General features: G+C 40.6%; 1 protein-coding gene across 1 annotated transcript in view; it reads right to left on the bottom strand.

Annotated features, from left to right (window-relative positions):
* NKAIN2 (sodium/potassium transporting ATPase interacting 2) overlaps positions 1-15,780 on the bottom strand; it is a 1,580,095-nt gene that overhangs the window by 511,593 nt on the left and 1,052,722 nt on the right. The gene's annotated exons all lie outside the window — the stretch shown is intronic.

Below are 15,780 nucleotides of genomic sequence, written 5' to 3'. Positions count from 1 at the left end.
AAAAAACGGTTTGTGCATAAACTAGTATAAATATAATTATATGAAATCATCAAATTACAAATTGTTATAGAAATTCTAATGGTGGCTCTTAGGGCAGGTATGTTTTTGTTACAGATATCCTGATTTTAATATTCAAATTATTATGTTGTTTATATTAAGTATCTATAGATTTGTTTATAATCCCATATGGACTATAGAAAACTTTAGGTCGCATACATCATATGCATACTAGAAATAAGTGAATCAATCTGCTGAGTTTGAGTTGAATTTCCTAAAATTCGTGGTTTTGTGCACATTTGAACACTTTGCGATTCGATTCAGGGTTCGCAAAAAAATAAACCTTCCCCGTCACCATTTCCCACACTGTTTAAAGAGTGGGCTAATGTCTTTTTGTGTGGCAGCACAGGTTGCCCCATAATGCCCTGCAGCTGTGACATCTAGCGGATTATGGTACCTTGTACAGTAGGGGGTCAGTATCTTGACCATCATGATCAGCGCTTCCCAGATGAACACAGTTTGTATGGCAGAGTCGTTTCCTATCTCCATGGTGACTTGGCAAGTCTCTCTTTCCTGTAGAAAGTAAGCTCTTTTGGTCAGCATGCTTTCTCTCTTCTGTAGTTGTCTCTCTTTTCTCTAGAGTATACTTTCTTATGGTAAGCAGGGTTCTCTCTCTTCTGTGGAGTGTGAGCTTTTATGGACAGCATGGTTTTTTCTCTCTTCTGTAGAGTAAGCTCTTATGAACAGCGAGGTCATTTCTCTCTCTTCTGTAAAGTATAAGTTGTTATGCTCAGTACGTTTTTCACTATTTCTCTCTTCTATTGAGTGTAGGCTCTTAAGGTCAGCAAGGTTCTCTCTCTTCTTTAGAGTGTAAGCTCTTAGGATTGTCAGGGTTCTCTCACTTTTTCCAATAGAGTTTAAGCTCTTATGATCATCAGGGAAATATCTCTCTTGTATAGTGTGTAAGCTTTTGTGGTCAGTAGGGTTCTCTCACTCTTCTGTAGAGTGTAAGCTCTTATGGTCAGGAGGGTTCTCTCTCTTCTGTATAGTGTAAGCTTTTATGATCAGTAGGGTTCTTTCTCTTCTGTAGAGTGTAAGCCCAATGGTCAGTGAGGTTCTCTCTCTTCTGTAGTGTAAGCTCTTATAGTTAGCAGGGGTCTCTCTCTTCTGTAGAGTGTAAGCTCTTATGATCAGTAGGGTTCTCCTCTCTTCTGTAGAGTGTAAGCTCTTATGATCAGTAGGGTTCTCCTCTCTTCTGTAAAGTGTAAGCTCTTAAGGTCAACAGGCTTCTCCCTCTTCTGTAGAATCTAAGCTCTTATGATCAGTAGGATTCTCTCTCTCCGGTAAAGTGTAAACTCTTATGGTCAGTAGAGTTTTGCCTCTCTCATCTGTAGCGTATAAGCTTTAATGATCAGTGGGATCCCCTCTCTCTCTCCTCTCTCCCATGTGTATTTCCAGAGCAATTATAAACAATTCAGTATTGAGATTTGCACAAATGTATTCTTTACAAATGAAATTATTTGGGAAAATTTGTCGAAGCTGGCGACTTTGTATTTCAAAAGTTATGCTCATCTCTAGCAACAGTGTATCTAAAATACTAAAATAGAACACAAGGACATTTTTCAAAAGGTTTTAATAAAAATTCCCCATTTCTGTAATTATACTTTTACAGCTTTAGTTATATGCTGGGGTCCTGGGTTCGAATCCCACCAAGGACAACATCTGCAAGGAGTTTGTATGTTCTCCCTGTGTTTGTGTGGGTTTCCTCCGGGTACTCCGGTTTCCTCCCACACTCCAAAGACATACTGATAGGGAATTTAGATTGTGAGCCCCATCGGGGACAGTGATGATAATGTGTGCAAACTGTAAAGCGCTGCGGAATATGTTAGCGCTATATAAAATAAAGATTATTATTATTATTATTATTATTATTATTATGGTGACCTTCTTGGATGCTGGATTCTTTCTTTTATGATTCAAAAATGAAACTTTTAAAATACCTTTCCCAGCTAAGTGTGACCTACATATGTGCTATGACCCAAGCTAGGGACTAAGACATTTCGGTCATTTGGGGCATTAGACCTATCTGCTGAAGTACAGTGAATCCAGGATAACCTAACATCAAAGACGCTGAACTCTGGTTTGTGTCCCGTCTTAAGGGAATTAAACCTTCAGTGTTCTCATGTTGATAGCTTAGTCTGCATTTCACTGTCAACTTTTTTTCTTGCTTCAGAAGAAGGCAGAAACCTGTCAGTAAGACTCCGATGATTCAATACAGCCAGATAAACATACACTTAAGCCCCCGTTACACACTTCGATATCGCTAGCAATATTGCTGTAAAGTCACCGATTTTGTGACGTTGCAGCGATATTGCTAGCGATATCGCTGCATGTGATACTTACCTCCGACCGGCTCCCCCACAGCTCATCGTTGGTCATGCGAGAAGCTCCTGGATCATTTCTCGTCGGGCGCTTCCTGCTGGGCTTCCTGTGGCGCCGATGAGCGACGCGTGGACACGGGCGGGAGAACGTCAGGATCGCCGCGTCTGACAGGTAAGTAGCGACCCCCAACCCCAGCGATGTCGCTGGTGAGATCTTCCTTTGTGGCAGCTTACTAGCGACCACTTAGCGATGCACCAGTGATCCATATCGTTGTCGGGATCGCTGGTGCATCGCTATGTGTAACGGTACCCTTAGATAGATCACCTAATGATGTTAAATGTTAAAGTGTTGTGGGTGACCTTTAGTGGTGTATCATTTAGCACAGACTTATTATGACACACTAAATACCTGTTTTGTGAAAATATGTAAATTTTTGCTACGCTTGTTCTCAAGGAATAATGTATGTGACTGACTTTCTGTGAGTCATTACTATCACTTGTAATTTATTTTGAGTGTTTTCTAACAGATGATAGAAAAGAACTGAAATTTAAGGCATAGATCAAAAAAATTGCTCTAATTTTTTTCAGTATAAATTCATTTTTGCATCATCAATAAAGCAATGAATAGTTAGAAAAACTCAATATTTTGGATTGTATGAATTAGCAAATATATTTTAAACTACATGTATTTTGTTCACACATACACTCCTCATTCATAACATCAAAACTGTAACCCTACTTATCTCATTACTATCTCTCCTGTCAAATCGGTGGGATGCATTAAGCAGCTAAAGAACAGTCAGTCATTGAACCTGATTTGTTGGAAGCAGAAAAAGTGAAGACGAGTATAATTATGAGCCACTTTGTCAAGAGTAGCCTATATGTTTTAGAGTATCTAAAAAATGGCAAGTCTTTTGGGGTGATTTCTGTATGCTGTGGATAGTACCTACAAAAACTCATTCAAGAGGCATATTGGCTACCCAACGTGTATGGGTAGCCTGTTTGGTCTAATCCCACAAAAAACCCACTTATAAATGGTGTTCGGGGTCATTTAAATTGTTCATACATTCTTGCCAATGCAAAGAGAGGGTACAGGATATTAGTTTGATGGTTTAGCTTTAAAATGCCTTCTGTTTTGTATCTGATGAATAAATGTAGTTAGAAGAAAGTCATAAACCAATTACAGTGATGTTTGTGGGCTGGGTTGATGGTCAATCAGACATTAAAGCTGGAGACAATAGTGTTTGAGGAAGGCAGTTAGAAGTGTGGAGGATAGAGTTGTCGACACCGGGCTAGAGAGCTCTTTACAGCTGAGACACAGGATTAGAAGACTGTTATAGCCCAAGGAGGACTTGGACTAAAAATGTGCTCAACAGTAGTCACATTACCAATTGCTGGAAACAAAGTACCTATGATCGTTATATCTACTGAAGTTATGAAAAATGTGTTCATAAAAAAAATAAGTAGTTTTCTGTGATTGTGGCACCTATCTTACTATAGCACACATTTATAAACATAATCATTCTGGTTCTGATCTAAAAGAGTCTGAACACACAGTACATCACTGCTGGATGTGTATGAGGCTGGGTATCCATAGAACTATCAGAGCGCTAATACTAACAACTGTTCTCTGACAATCAATGGCAGAATGGCACAATCCATTGCCTGCAATGGGAACATTAGCATCAAGTGCCTATAATGGAATTATAATTTTTTTTACTTTGTATGGATAGCCATGTGTGGGTTAACAGATTTTGGCGTCATGCCCAGCTGAATGTGATTGATATGACATGAGCTTGATTTCTACAATATTCACATAGAAAATTACAATTCTATAATATAACCTTCTCAATTATTCCATAATTAGAAATATTGATGTCTCTTAAAAAATTGCTCATCCAGTCTTGAAACATAATTTATAGTCATCATTTGCTTTGACTTTGAGTGCCCTTGCTAATTTGAGTTGATGAAGACAGTCAAAGTGGGCAGCACCTTAACCACTGTGCTGCAAGGCATCATCTAGAAGTAAAGCTCTCTTCTAGGAAGGGCCAGGTCTTCACATATGTAAGAACCAAGAAAGTATCCTTAACCCCTTCCTGACATCAGACGTACTATCCCGTCCATGGGACCCGGGCCCCTATGCCCATGGATGGGATAGTACGTCTAGCGCGATCAGCGGCGCCCACGTGGTGAGCGCCGCTGATCGCGGCCGGGTGTCAGCTGATTATCACAGCTGACACCCGGCACTATGTGTCAGGGGTGGTCACGGACTGCCCCCGACACGTTAACCCCTTGCACACCGCGATCAAACATGATCGCGGTGTACCGGGAGTTAAAGGGAAGCATCGGCAGGGAGGGGGCTCCCTCCGTACTTCCCTGAGCCCCCCCACGGCAGCGCAATGTGCAGCGCTGCTGCGGGGGACTCCTTTCCTCCAGGCCCCTGGATCCAAGATGGCGACGGGGGCCTGGAGGAAGCTGGCTTCCTCAGTGCCTGCAAAGCGCAGGCATGAGGAAGCCTTGTGCACTGCCTGTGACAGATTGCTGATCTGTCACAGTGATCTGTGATGTGACAGATCAGCTATCTGTCACAGGACAGTGATGTCCCACCTGGGACTATGTAATAAAGTAAAAAAAAAATTAAAAAAAAGTGTAAAAATAATTTTAAAAAAATCGCCAAATAAATTAGTGAAAAAAAAAAATATTCCCCAATAAATTCATTTTTTGAAAATAAAAAAACCCCAAAACAATAAAAGTACACATATTAGGTATCGCTGCGTCCGTAACGACCTGCCCTATAAAACTGTCCCATTAGTTAACCCCTTTAGCGAACCCCTTAAAAATAAAAATAAAAAACGGAGCAAAAAATAATGATTTATTATCATACTGCCAAACAAAAAGTGCAATAACGCGCGATCAAAAAGACGCATATAAATATCCATGGTACCGCTGAAAACGTCATCTTGTCCCGCAAAAAACGACCCACCACACAGCATCATCAGCGAAAAAATAAAAAAGTTATAGCTCGCAGAATAAAGCGATGCAAAAATAATTATTTTTTATATAAAATAGTTTTCATTGCATAAAACCGACAAAACATAAAAAAACGACCTAAATGAGGTATCGCTGTAACCATACTGACCCAAAGAATAAAACCGCTTTATCAATTTTACCTCACGCGGAACGGTGTAAACGCACTCCCCCAAAAGAAATTCATGAAACGCTGGTTTTTGTTCATTCTGCGTCCCAAAAATCGGAATAAAAAGCGATCAAAAAATGTCACGTGCCCGAAAATGGTACCAATAAAAACGTCAACTCGTCCCGCAAAAAATAAGACCTCACATGACTCAGTGGGTCAAAATACAGAAAAATTATAGCTCTCAATATGTGGTGATGCAAAAACTATTTTTACAATAAAAAGCGTCTTTTAGTGTGCGACAGCTGCCAAAAATAAAAACCGCCATAAATAATAAATCAAACCCCCCGTTATCACCCCCTTAGTTAGGGAAAAATAATAAAATTTAAAAAATGTATTTATTTCCATTTTTCCTTTAGGGCTAGGGTTAGGGCTAGGGCTAGGGTTAGGGTTAGGGCTAGGGTTAGGGCTAGGGTTAGGGCTGAGATTAGGGTTAGGGGTGTGTTGGGGTTCGGGTTGGAGTTAGAATTGGGGGTTTCCACTGTTTGGGCACATCAGGGGCTCTCCAAATGCAACATTGCGTCTGATCTCAATTCCAGCCCATTCTGAGTTGAAAAAGTCATATGGTGCTCCTTCCCTTCCAAGCTCTGCCATGCGCCCAAACAGTGTTTTACCCCCACATGTAGGGTATCAGCCTACTCAGGACAAATTGCAAAACAATTTTTGGGGTCCAATTTCTCCTGTTACCCTTAGGAAAATAAAAAATTGGGGCAAAAATATCATTTTTGTGGAAAAAAAATTTTTATTTTCACGTCCGAGTGTTATAAACTTCTGTGAAGCACATGGGGGTTCAAAGTGCTCACCACACATTTAGATAAGTTCCGTGGGGGGTCTAGTGTCCAAAATGGGGTCACCTGTTGGGAGTTTCAATAGTTTAGGTACATCAGGGGCTCTCCAAACGCACATGACACCCGCAGACCATTCCATCAAAGTCTGCATTCCAAAATGGCACTGCTTCCCTTCCGAGCCCCGACGTGTGTCCATACAGTAGTTTTCTCCCACATATGGGGTGTCAGCATACTCAGGACAAATTGGACAACAACTTTTGCGGTCCAATTTCTCCTGTTACCCTTGGGAAAATGAAAAAATTGGGGACTAATTGATCATGTTTGTGGAAAAAATACGATTTTTTTATTTTCATGCCCTGGCATTATAAACTTCTGTGAAGCCCTTGGGGGTTCAAAGTGCTCACCACACATCTAGATAAGTTCCTTAGGGGGTCTAGTTTTCAAAATGGGGTCATTTGTGGGGGGTTTCCACTGTTTAGGTACATTAGGGGCTCTCCAAAGGCAACATGACACCCGCAGACCATTCCATCAATGTCTGCATTCCAAAACGTCACTACTTCCCTTCCTAGCCCTGACGTGTGTCCATACAGTAGTTTTCTCCCACATATGGGGTGTCAGCTTACTCAGGACAAATTGGACAACAACTTTTGGGGTTCAATTTCTCCTGTTACCCTTGGGAAAATAAAAATATTGGGGAATAATTGATCATGTTTATGGAAAAAATACGATTTTTTTATTTTCATGCCCTGGCATTATAAACTTCTGTGAAGCCCTTGGGGGTTCAAAGTGCTCACCTCACATCTAGATAAGTTCCTTAGGGGGTCTAGTTTTCAAAATGGGGTCATTTGTGGGGGGTTTCCACTGTTTAGGTACATTAGGGGCTCTCCAAAGGCAACATGACACCCGCAGACCATACCATCAATGTCTGCATTCCAAAACGTCACTACTTCCCTTCCTAGCCCTGACGTGTGTCCATACAGTAGTTTTCTCCCACATATGGGGTGTCAGCTTACTCAGGACAAATTGGACAACATCTTTTGGGGTTCAATTTCTCCTGTTACCCTTGGGAAAATAAAAATATTGGGGAATAATTGATCATGTTTATGGAAAAAATACGATTTTTTTATTTTCATGCCCTGGCATTATAAACTTCTGTAAAGCCCTTAGGGGTTCAAAGTGCTCACCTCACATCTAGATAAGTTCCTTAGGGGGTCTAGTTTTCAAAATGGGGTCATTTGTGGGGGGTTTCCACTGTTTAGGTACATTAGGGGCTCTCCAAAGGCAACATGACACCCGCAGACCATTCCATCAATGTCTGCATTCCAAAACGTCACTACTTCCCTTCCTAGCCCTGACGTGTGTCCATACAGTAGTTTTCTCCCACATATGGGGTGTCAGCTTACTCAGGACAAATTGGACAACAACTTTTGGGGTTCAATTTATCCTGTTACCCTTGGGAAAATAAAAAAAATGGTGACTAAAAGATCATGTTTGTGGAAAAAATACGAATTTTTTATTTTCACGCCCGGGCGTTATAAACTTCTGTAAAGCACTGGGGGGTTCAAAGTGCTCACCACACATCTAGATAAGTTCCTTGGGGGGTCTAGTTTCCAAAATGGTGTCATTTGTGGGGGGTTTCCACTGTTTAGGTACATCAGGGGTTTTCCAATCGCGACATGGTGTCCGATCTCAATTCCAGCCAAAAACGTCAAATGGCGCTGCTTCCCTTCTGAGCTCTGCCATGCGCCCAAATAGTGGTTTACCCCCACATGTGGGGTATCAGCATACTCAGGACAAATTGCACAATTACTTTTAGGGTGCTGTTACCCTTGGAAAAATAAGAATTGAGGGTGAAAAGATCATTTTTGTGGAAAAAATATGATTTTTTAATTGTACGGCTTTATGTTATAAACTTCTGTGAAGCCCTTGGGGGTTCAAAGTTCTCACCACACATCTAGATAAGTTCCTTAGGGGGTCTAGTTTCCAAAATGGTGTCATTTGTGGGGGGTTTCCACTGTTTTGGTACATCAGGGGTTTTCCAATCGCGACATGATGTCCGATCTCAATTCCAGCCAAAAACGTCAAATGGCGCTGCTTCCCTTCCGAGCTCTGCCATGCGCACAAATAGTGGTTTACCCCCACATGTGGGGTATCAGCATACTCAGGACAAATTGCACAATAACTTTTAGGGTCCTGTTACCCTTGGGAAAATAAAAATTGGGGTGAAAAGATCATTTTTGTGGAAAAAATATGATTTTTTAATTGTACCGCTGTACGTTATAAACTTCTGTAAAGCCCTTGTGGGTTCAAAGTTCTCACCACATATCTAGTTAAGTTCCTTGGGGGGTCTAGTTTCCAAAATGGGGTCACTTGTAGGGGGTTTCCACTGTTTAGGTACATCAGGGACTCTCCAAACGTGACATGGCGTCCGATCTGAATTCCAGCCAATTTTGCATTGAAAAAGTCAAACGGCGCTCCTTCCATTCTGAGCTCTGCCATGCGCCGAAACAGTCGTTCCCCCCCACAAATCAGGTGCCAGCGTACTCAGGACAAATTGCACAATAACTTTTGCAGTCCAATTTCTCCTGTTACCCTTGGTAAAATAAAAAAAATTGAACCTGAAGTATTTTTTTTGTGAAAAAAAGTTAGATGTTCATTTTTTTTTAAATATTCAAAAGAATTCCTGTGATGCACCTAAAGGGTTAATAAACTTCTTGAATGTGGTTTTGAGCACCTTAAGGGGTGCAGTTTTTAGAATGGTGTCACTTTTGGGTATTTTCTATCATATAGACCCCTCAAAGTGGCTTCAAATGTGATGTGGTCCTAAAAATAAAATGGTGTTGTAAAAATGAGAAATCGCTGGTCAACTTTTAACCCTTATAACTTCCTAAGAAAAAAAAATTTTGGTTCCAAAATTGTGCTGATGTAAAGTAAACATGTGGGAAATGTTAGTTATCAAGTTTTTTGTGTGCCGTATCTCTGTGATTTAAGGGCATAAAAATTCAAAGTTGGAAAATTGCGAAATTTTCAAAATTTTTGCCAAATTTCCGTTTTTTTCACAAATAAACGCAAGTTATTTGAATTAAATTTTACCACTAACATGAAGTACAGTATGTCACGAGAAAACAATGTCAGAATCACTGGGATCCATAGAAGCATTCCAGAGTTATAACCTCATAAAGGTACAGTGGTCAGAATTGTAAAAATTGGCCAGGTCATGAACGTGCAAACCACCCTTGGGGGTGAAGGGGTTAAACGCCAAAAACATTTATTATTTCTACACTTGTAAAGGGAAGTGCAGCAATCTGCAATGTTTATATGCATATGTGGATATGTATATATAGGTGTGAAATGTAGACATCAATATATACTAAATGTGTATAAGTATTTGACCTCACATTCTTGCTCTCACCATTTCAAACCAACTGGAAGATGTTACTTTGGTTCTTGCTTGTCCATCACACCACATATTCCTACTTTTGCCCCAGGAGGAAGGTTGGTCAGATAATGATGGTATGAGATGTTGATATGTAGAAACATTATGCCAACAACTCACAACACAACCATCAAATAATTAGATCCACACCTAGTTAGGTATTTATGCATCCAAGGGCCATGGTGAAATTCTCAAGCAGTTGTGATGGAATACACTTACGGATTGTAAGTTTGTGATCTGTGCCCTCACTCCTACTGTAATTGATGAACTCTGCATTACTTTATAGTTCCATTGTTTCATTTTACAAGACCCATTCATTTGTGAACCCATATCACACCTGATGGTAGCAGCCTGGGACAACCATAAATGACAGAATACAATGATGATATAATACAAATTTCCTTGTTTGAAAATACACAGGAACAACATTTGGTGTTCTGTGGCAAACGCCAAGAATTCTGCAGGGTGTTGGGCTGTGAGCACAACCCCCATCCGTGGACGTCAGGCACTCAGACCATCCTCATGGAGTCGGTTTCTAACCGTTTGTGCAGACACATGCACATTTGTGGCCTGCTGGAGGTCATTTTGCAGGGCTCTGGCAGTGCTCCTCCTGTCCCTCCTTGCACAAAGGCTGAGGTAGCGGTCCTACTGCTGGGTTGTTGTCCTCCTACGGCCCCCTCCACATCTCCTGCTGTACTGGCCTGGCTCCTGGCAGCGCCTCCAGCCTCTGGACATTACGCTGACAGCAAACCTTCTTGCCACAGCTCGCATTGATGTGCCTTCCTGGATGAGCTGCACTACCTGAGCCACTTGTGTGGGTTCTAGAGTCCGTCTCATGCTACCATGAGTGTGAAAGCACAACCAACATTCAAAAGTGACCAAAACATTAGCCAGAAAGCATTGGTACTGAGATGTGGTCTGTGGTCCCCACCTGCAGAACCACTCCTTTATTGAGGGTGTCTTCATAATTGCCAATAATTTCCATCTGTTGTCTAATCCATTTGCACAACAGCATGTGAAATTGATTGTCAATCAGTGTTGCTTCCTAAGTGGACAGTTTGATTTCACAGAAGTTTGATTTACTTGGAGTTATATTCTGTTGTTTAAGTGTTCCCTTTATTTTTTGAGCAGTGTATATACCTTTTACTGCTGTAGTATAATAAATAAACTTTTTTCTTTTTATATGACTTTTTTTGACTCCACTGTTTCTAATTTGTTGCACATTGTAATCAATGACTGAAATGTAGATAAAAAGATAGCTCAAGAGATATGCCGGAGCTCAGGAGACGGACAGAGCTCAGGACACCAAAGGAGCTTAAGACACCAAGGGGGCTCAAGAATAGATACAGGCAGGAAGAAGAGAATCCACTAGAACCACCCTTTAGAGCAGGAGTAGATCTAGATCCTCATAAGTATCAAACCCTACTTCTCTCTCTTCCTCTACTCACACTCTAATTAATCCTTTCTAATACCGCTAACCCTTTTTTGTGTTATATCCCTGGGTCACCTTAGGAGCAGGGACAGTTAGTATTGTTGGGGGGGAGGAGGGTTTTTAATTATGTCTGTTAGTGTGTATGTGTTTAGATGAAGGTACTTTTACTGGTGTTTTCATATATTTCAATAGAGTGTAATTTTGTATATACAGTAGATGTCATATTGTTTTGTACATGTATTAACATATACTAATATTATATTGTTTTATTGTGATTTATTTGTAGTTTTGTTAGCCATTAAACTTGTTTTTTTATTATTATAACACAGTGTCGTATCAGTGCTTGCATGTGCCGTACCAGAAAGTGCAAAGTAACAGAAATATTTTATTACAAGGAAAAAGGTGGGGAAATGTTCAACACCTAGGTACTCAAGTAAAGGGAGAATATTTGTCAATACTTAATTGATGATGTTTTCTTACATTGGTGGGACGAAGGACACAGGATAGGGTACATATATACCAGGGAAGAGGATAGGGGTATACAGTATATACCTGGAAGGGTCACAGAATTAAGGACATTACTGTATAATGGTGGAGGGGGGAACACTTATGTTCTTATAGGATTTAGAATGCTACAAGAGTCAATACATCTGACCATCATGAATTGGAGGGCCAAGGTCTAAGTTTTGCATTGGAGCCCATTGGACTCTAGGTACGCCACTACAAGCTTATAGACCTCGCTGTCACTCCCTCAAGCTGGCCACACACTAAAATGTTATCTGTTTGTCAGCTTCTTTTATGATTTTTGGCCCTAAAATGATATACAATGGCCATAAGCAACATTGCAGGTATATGTGATACATGTAATTACACCCATTTAGGATGTGCAGAAGAAACTATTTACATCTATACTGTATATCAGTTCACAAAACATTATTGCAGCCTTCCTAAAAGATTTATTTTTCTGCATGTTGGGTAAACATTTATTAAACATTTTGAACATTCTGATCGTAGATAACAAAGGATCTTGCTATACTATGATTTGTCATCTTATAGTATAGTAATTACTAGCACAGCCAAATCTATGGGGTTGCTTGATTTGTTACAATAAGGTGCAATCACATACATAGAAGGGTAATGAGCACCTGCTTACTGTAGGTAGTTTCCCTGCTTTGCTACACAAAAATGCAATCTGGAATGATTCATTTCAGCCATGGTTGTAGATTCATGCCTACAAGATGTGGAGGAGTAAGATATTTACAGCCCAGAGGTTTCTCACACCTTCTGCTTGTTCTTTTTACTCAGATCTCAACAGGAGTGGGGAAAGTTAGAATGAATCTCCTGGGTGAGCTGCACATACTGCTGAAACAAAACTCCTGTATTTTGATCTCTTCTGCTAAGTTTAACCATTTATGCATTTTATGTGTTAACTGGGTTACTGCTGAAATATTACCCTGTTTCTAAGATATAATTAATTTTCTTTTTTAATTTCTTTATTAGTTATTATCTATCATTCAAGCAACATATCCAAGCCCTTGCCTCCTAATGCCGAATCCAACTCAAAAATATTTCCTGGATCCTTACATTCTTTGACGAAGAAACTACGAAAATGCTCACGCACGCCCTCATCATCTCCCGCCTCCACTATTGCAACCTCCTACTTTCTGGCCTTCCCTCTAGCACTCTTGCACCACTCCAATCTATCCTAAACTCTGCTGCCTGACTAATCCACCTGTTTCCCTATTATTCACCAGCCTCTCCTCTCTGCCAAGCCCTTCACTGGCTTCCTATTGTCCAGAGGCTCCAGTTCCAAACCCTAACTATGACATACAAAGCCATCCACAATGAGTCTCCTCCATACATCTGTGACATGGTCTCCCGGTATTTACCTACACGCAACCTTCGATCCTCTCAAGATCTCCTTCTCTACTCCCTTCTTATCTCTTCTTCCCACAGCCGCATACAAGACTTCTGACGTGCTTCCCCCATACTTTGGAACTCTCTACTCCAACACATCAGAATTTTGCCTACCACGGAAACCTTCAAAAGGTACCTGAATACCCAGCTCTTCCGGATAGCCTACAACCTGCAGTGATCCTCAGTCTACAGGTACTGAACCGCCACACGACCCACTCTACCCTCTCCTAGTGTATCCTCACCCATCCCCTGTAGACTGTGAGCCCTCGCGGGCAGGGTCCTCTCTCCCTCTGTACTTGTGCATGCCTTGTATTGCTCATGTTTATTGGGCTTGTCTTTGTAAGCCCCTTTCACATGTAAAGCACAATGGAATAAATGGCGCTATAAAATGAATAATAATAATAATTAGTTTATTCTTGGTTTCGCTTTATGTTTTTGTTATTCAGTATTTTTGTCACTTCCTATCCCTGTACAAAAAAGCAAAAATACTCAGTCAACTCTTTAGCATAAAATCTGATTGGCTATCAAAATTCAATTATTTGAACCAACATTTTTTGTTCCAAGGGCCATATTGTCACGCTGAACTAATTCGAAAATTTAAAGTGATATTTCCATGAATACATTAACAGAACCACAGAAAGTAAATTAATATAACATAAATAGAGAACATATTTGAATCAAACTTGACTTTAAACCTCCCAATCCTTATTTTTCCAAAAATGCAAACAGCAGAGATATAGGGTGCTGTTGGGGTCAGTTTACATGGACCCACCGGCAGCCCTAAATGACTGCTGATCGGTAAATCATTGCTGATTGGCGGTTGTTTAATACCCTGCTTGCACAGGTAGACCGATGTAAACAATGCGCACTGAGCAATCATCTATAATAGATCTGTGCTAAATTGCGCAATGCACATAGGCTGCTGCGGTTTTTGGCCGTGTGAGTCTTGTTTAAACAGATTTTTTGCATTGTATTAAACATCATTTCACCCAGTGAACAAGTGTTTTGCTCGTTCATTGGGGAATCAATAGCCTCTTTACAATGAAAGATTAGCCACTAATTTTTTTTGTAGGGTTCTGCAAATAGCAGCACAAATCTTAGCTTCCCACATCCCAAAGAAGGAAAAAGGAGACAGTGTTTAACCTGAATCTAATAGCACTCATCCGAATGTTATACTATTAGGCAGTGCAGATCAGTGATTTTTTTAGACTGTACTCGGTGATGTAAAACATCCCACTGCATTCGGATGTCATCTGAGTGCAGTCTGATGTACGAGCCCAAAGACAATGGAGAAGTTGGAGAAATTAAGTTTTCCATCTTCTCCGCAGCTGCGCAGTGATTTTCTCATGCGAGATGATTGAAGGACAGTAAACTAACACTGCGTTATTAGCATAATTGTCCCGATTTTCTCACATGGCGGATCATATACTAGTCTGAGTGAGCCCTTAATCTGAATACACAAATCAAATTGAAATAAAAATTTTTCTGTTTTAAAATTAAATTCCAAAAGGAGCAAACGTGAGAAATAAAGTATGTTCCATTGCAATGCTTATTCTTCTGAAATTCACCAGCTATGATCTATGATTTAAAAATGTTTCTTTACTGATAAAGTAATGACAATAACATATTCGCACATTATGGGTTCACATTATGATCAGTAGGGTCTAGCTCTGTGACAAGATGTTTTTGAGAATGAAGGTGCCAGAGCAAGGATTCAGCACTGTGTACCCTTACCTGTTTTTATCTCCAGAGGAGCGCATGCGGCATCCAACTGTGCAGGAAATGGCAGCATGTGCCTAGTCACTTGACTTGAGCAGTGCGGCAATTCCCAGTTGGGGGCAAAGCACAGTGTACACCAAAAAATGGTCGAGTATCCACAGAGCTAAATCTATGTTGCTGCCCCCAGAATCATAACTCCAATGATCTTAAAGTGACGGTGTATCATAATGATACGTTATGAGATAGGATATAAGATCACCCTTTCTGCTGCTTTGTCTAGCAGTCTGTTCAGCCAGTGGGAGTTCTAGCCTTTCTGTAATACATTGCATTTGTGCAGAGTATCAAATAATATTGTGTGTACAGTACATTGACAGTATTAATTACAATCACAATCATGTGGGGCTGTGGAAGAATAGACAGCGTAAACAGACATGCGGCGCATCTTTCCAGACCGCAGTATGTCTATTTATCTTGCGGAGGCACTCAAACTTCGAAAGATAAATATCACCATCCAATGTATAGGACGCGGTGATTCCGCAAGGGTCAATGAACACATGTGGAATTACCGGCATTCAAAAGCCGGCAGCGCTTTGGATGGAGTGGACATGTGCTGCCTCCAAAAAGCTACCGGTATCTGCCGTGGGAACATACCCTTAAGGACATTTTTGCAGTAAGAATGTTGAGCTGTTAATATTTCTTGTACAGTCACTTGAATCTCCATGACTGTGCCTTTGTGTGAAACGGAAGTTGTGAAGTACAAGCGTTATACCTGCTATATCATGATCACATATTCCACAAATAAAGTTCACTTTGGTTTTAGAAAATGGACTGTACCCTTTCAACCTGACTCAGCCACATGTCAGTTTTTCTCACACGAGTGCTATCTGTGTGTTTCACAAGTAGCACTCTTACCTATA

The sequence above is a fragment of the Dendrobates tinctorius genome, unplaced genomic scaffold (assembly GCF_039654945.1).
Source record: "Dendrobates tinctorius isolate UK_male_01 unplaced genomic scaffold, ASM3965494v1 ptg000046l, whole genome shotgun sequence".
In the NCBI taxonomy this organism is placed as follows: Eukaryota; Metazoa; Chordata; class Amphibia; order Anura; family Dendrobatidae; genus Dendrobates; species Dendrobates tinctorius.
The sequence above is the reverse complement of the archived record's forward strand: the minus strand, read 5'-3'. Positions and strand labels throughout refer to the sequence as shown.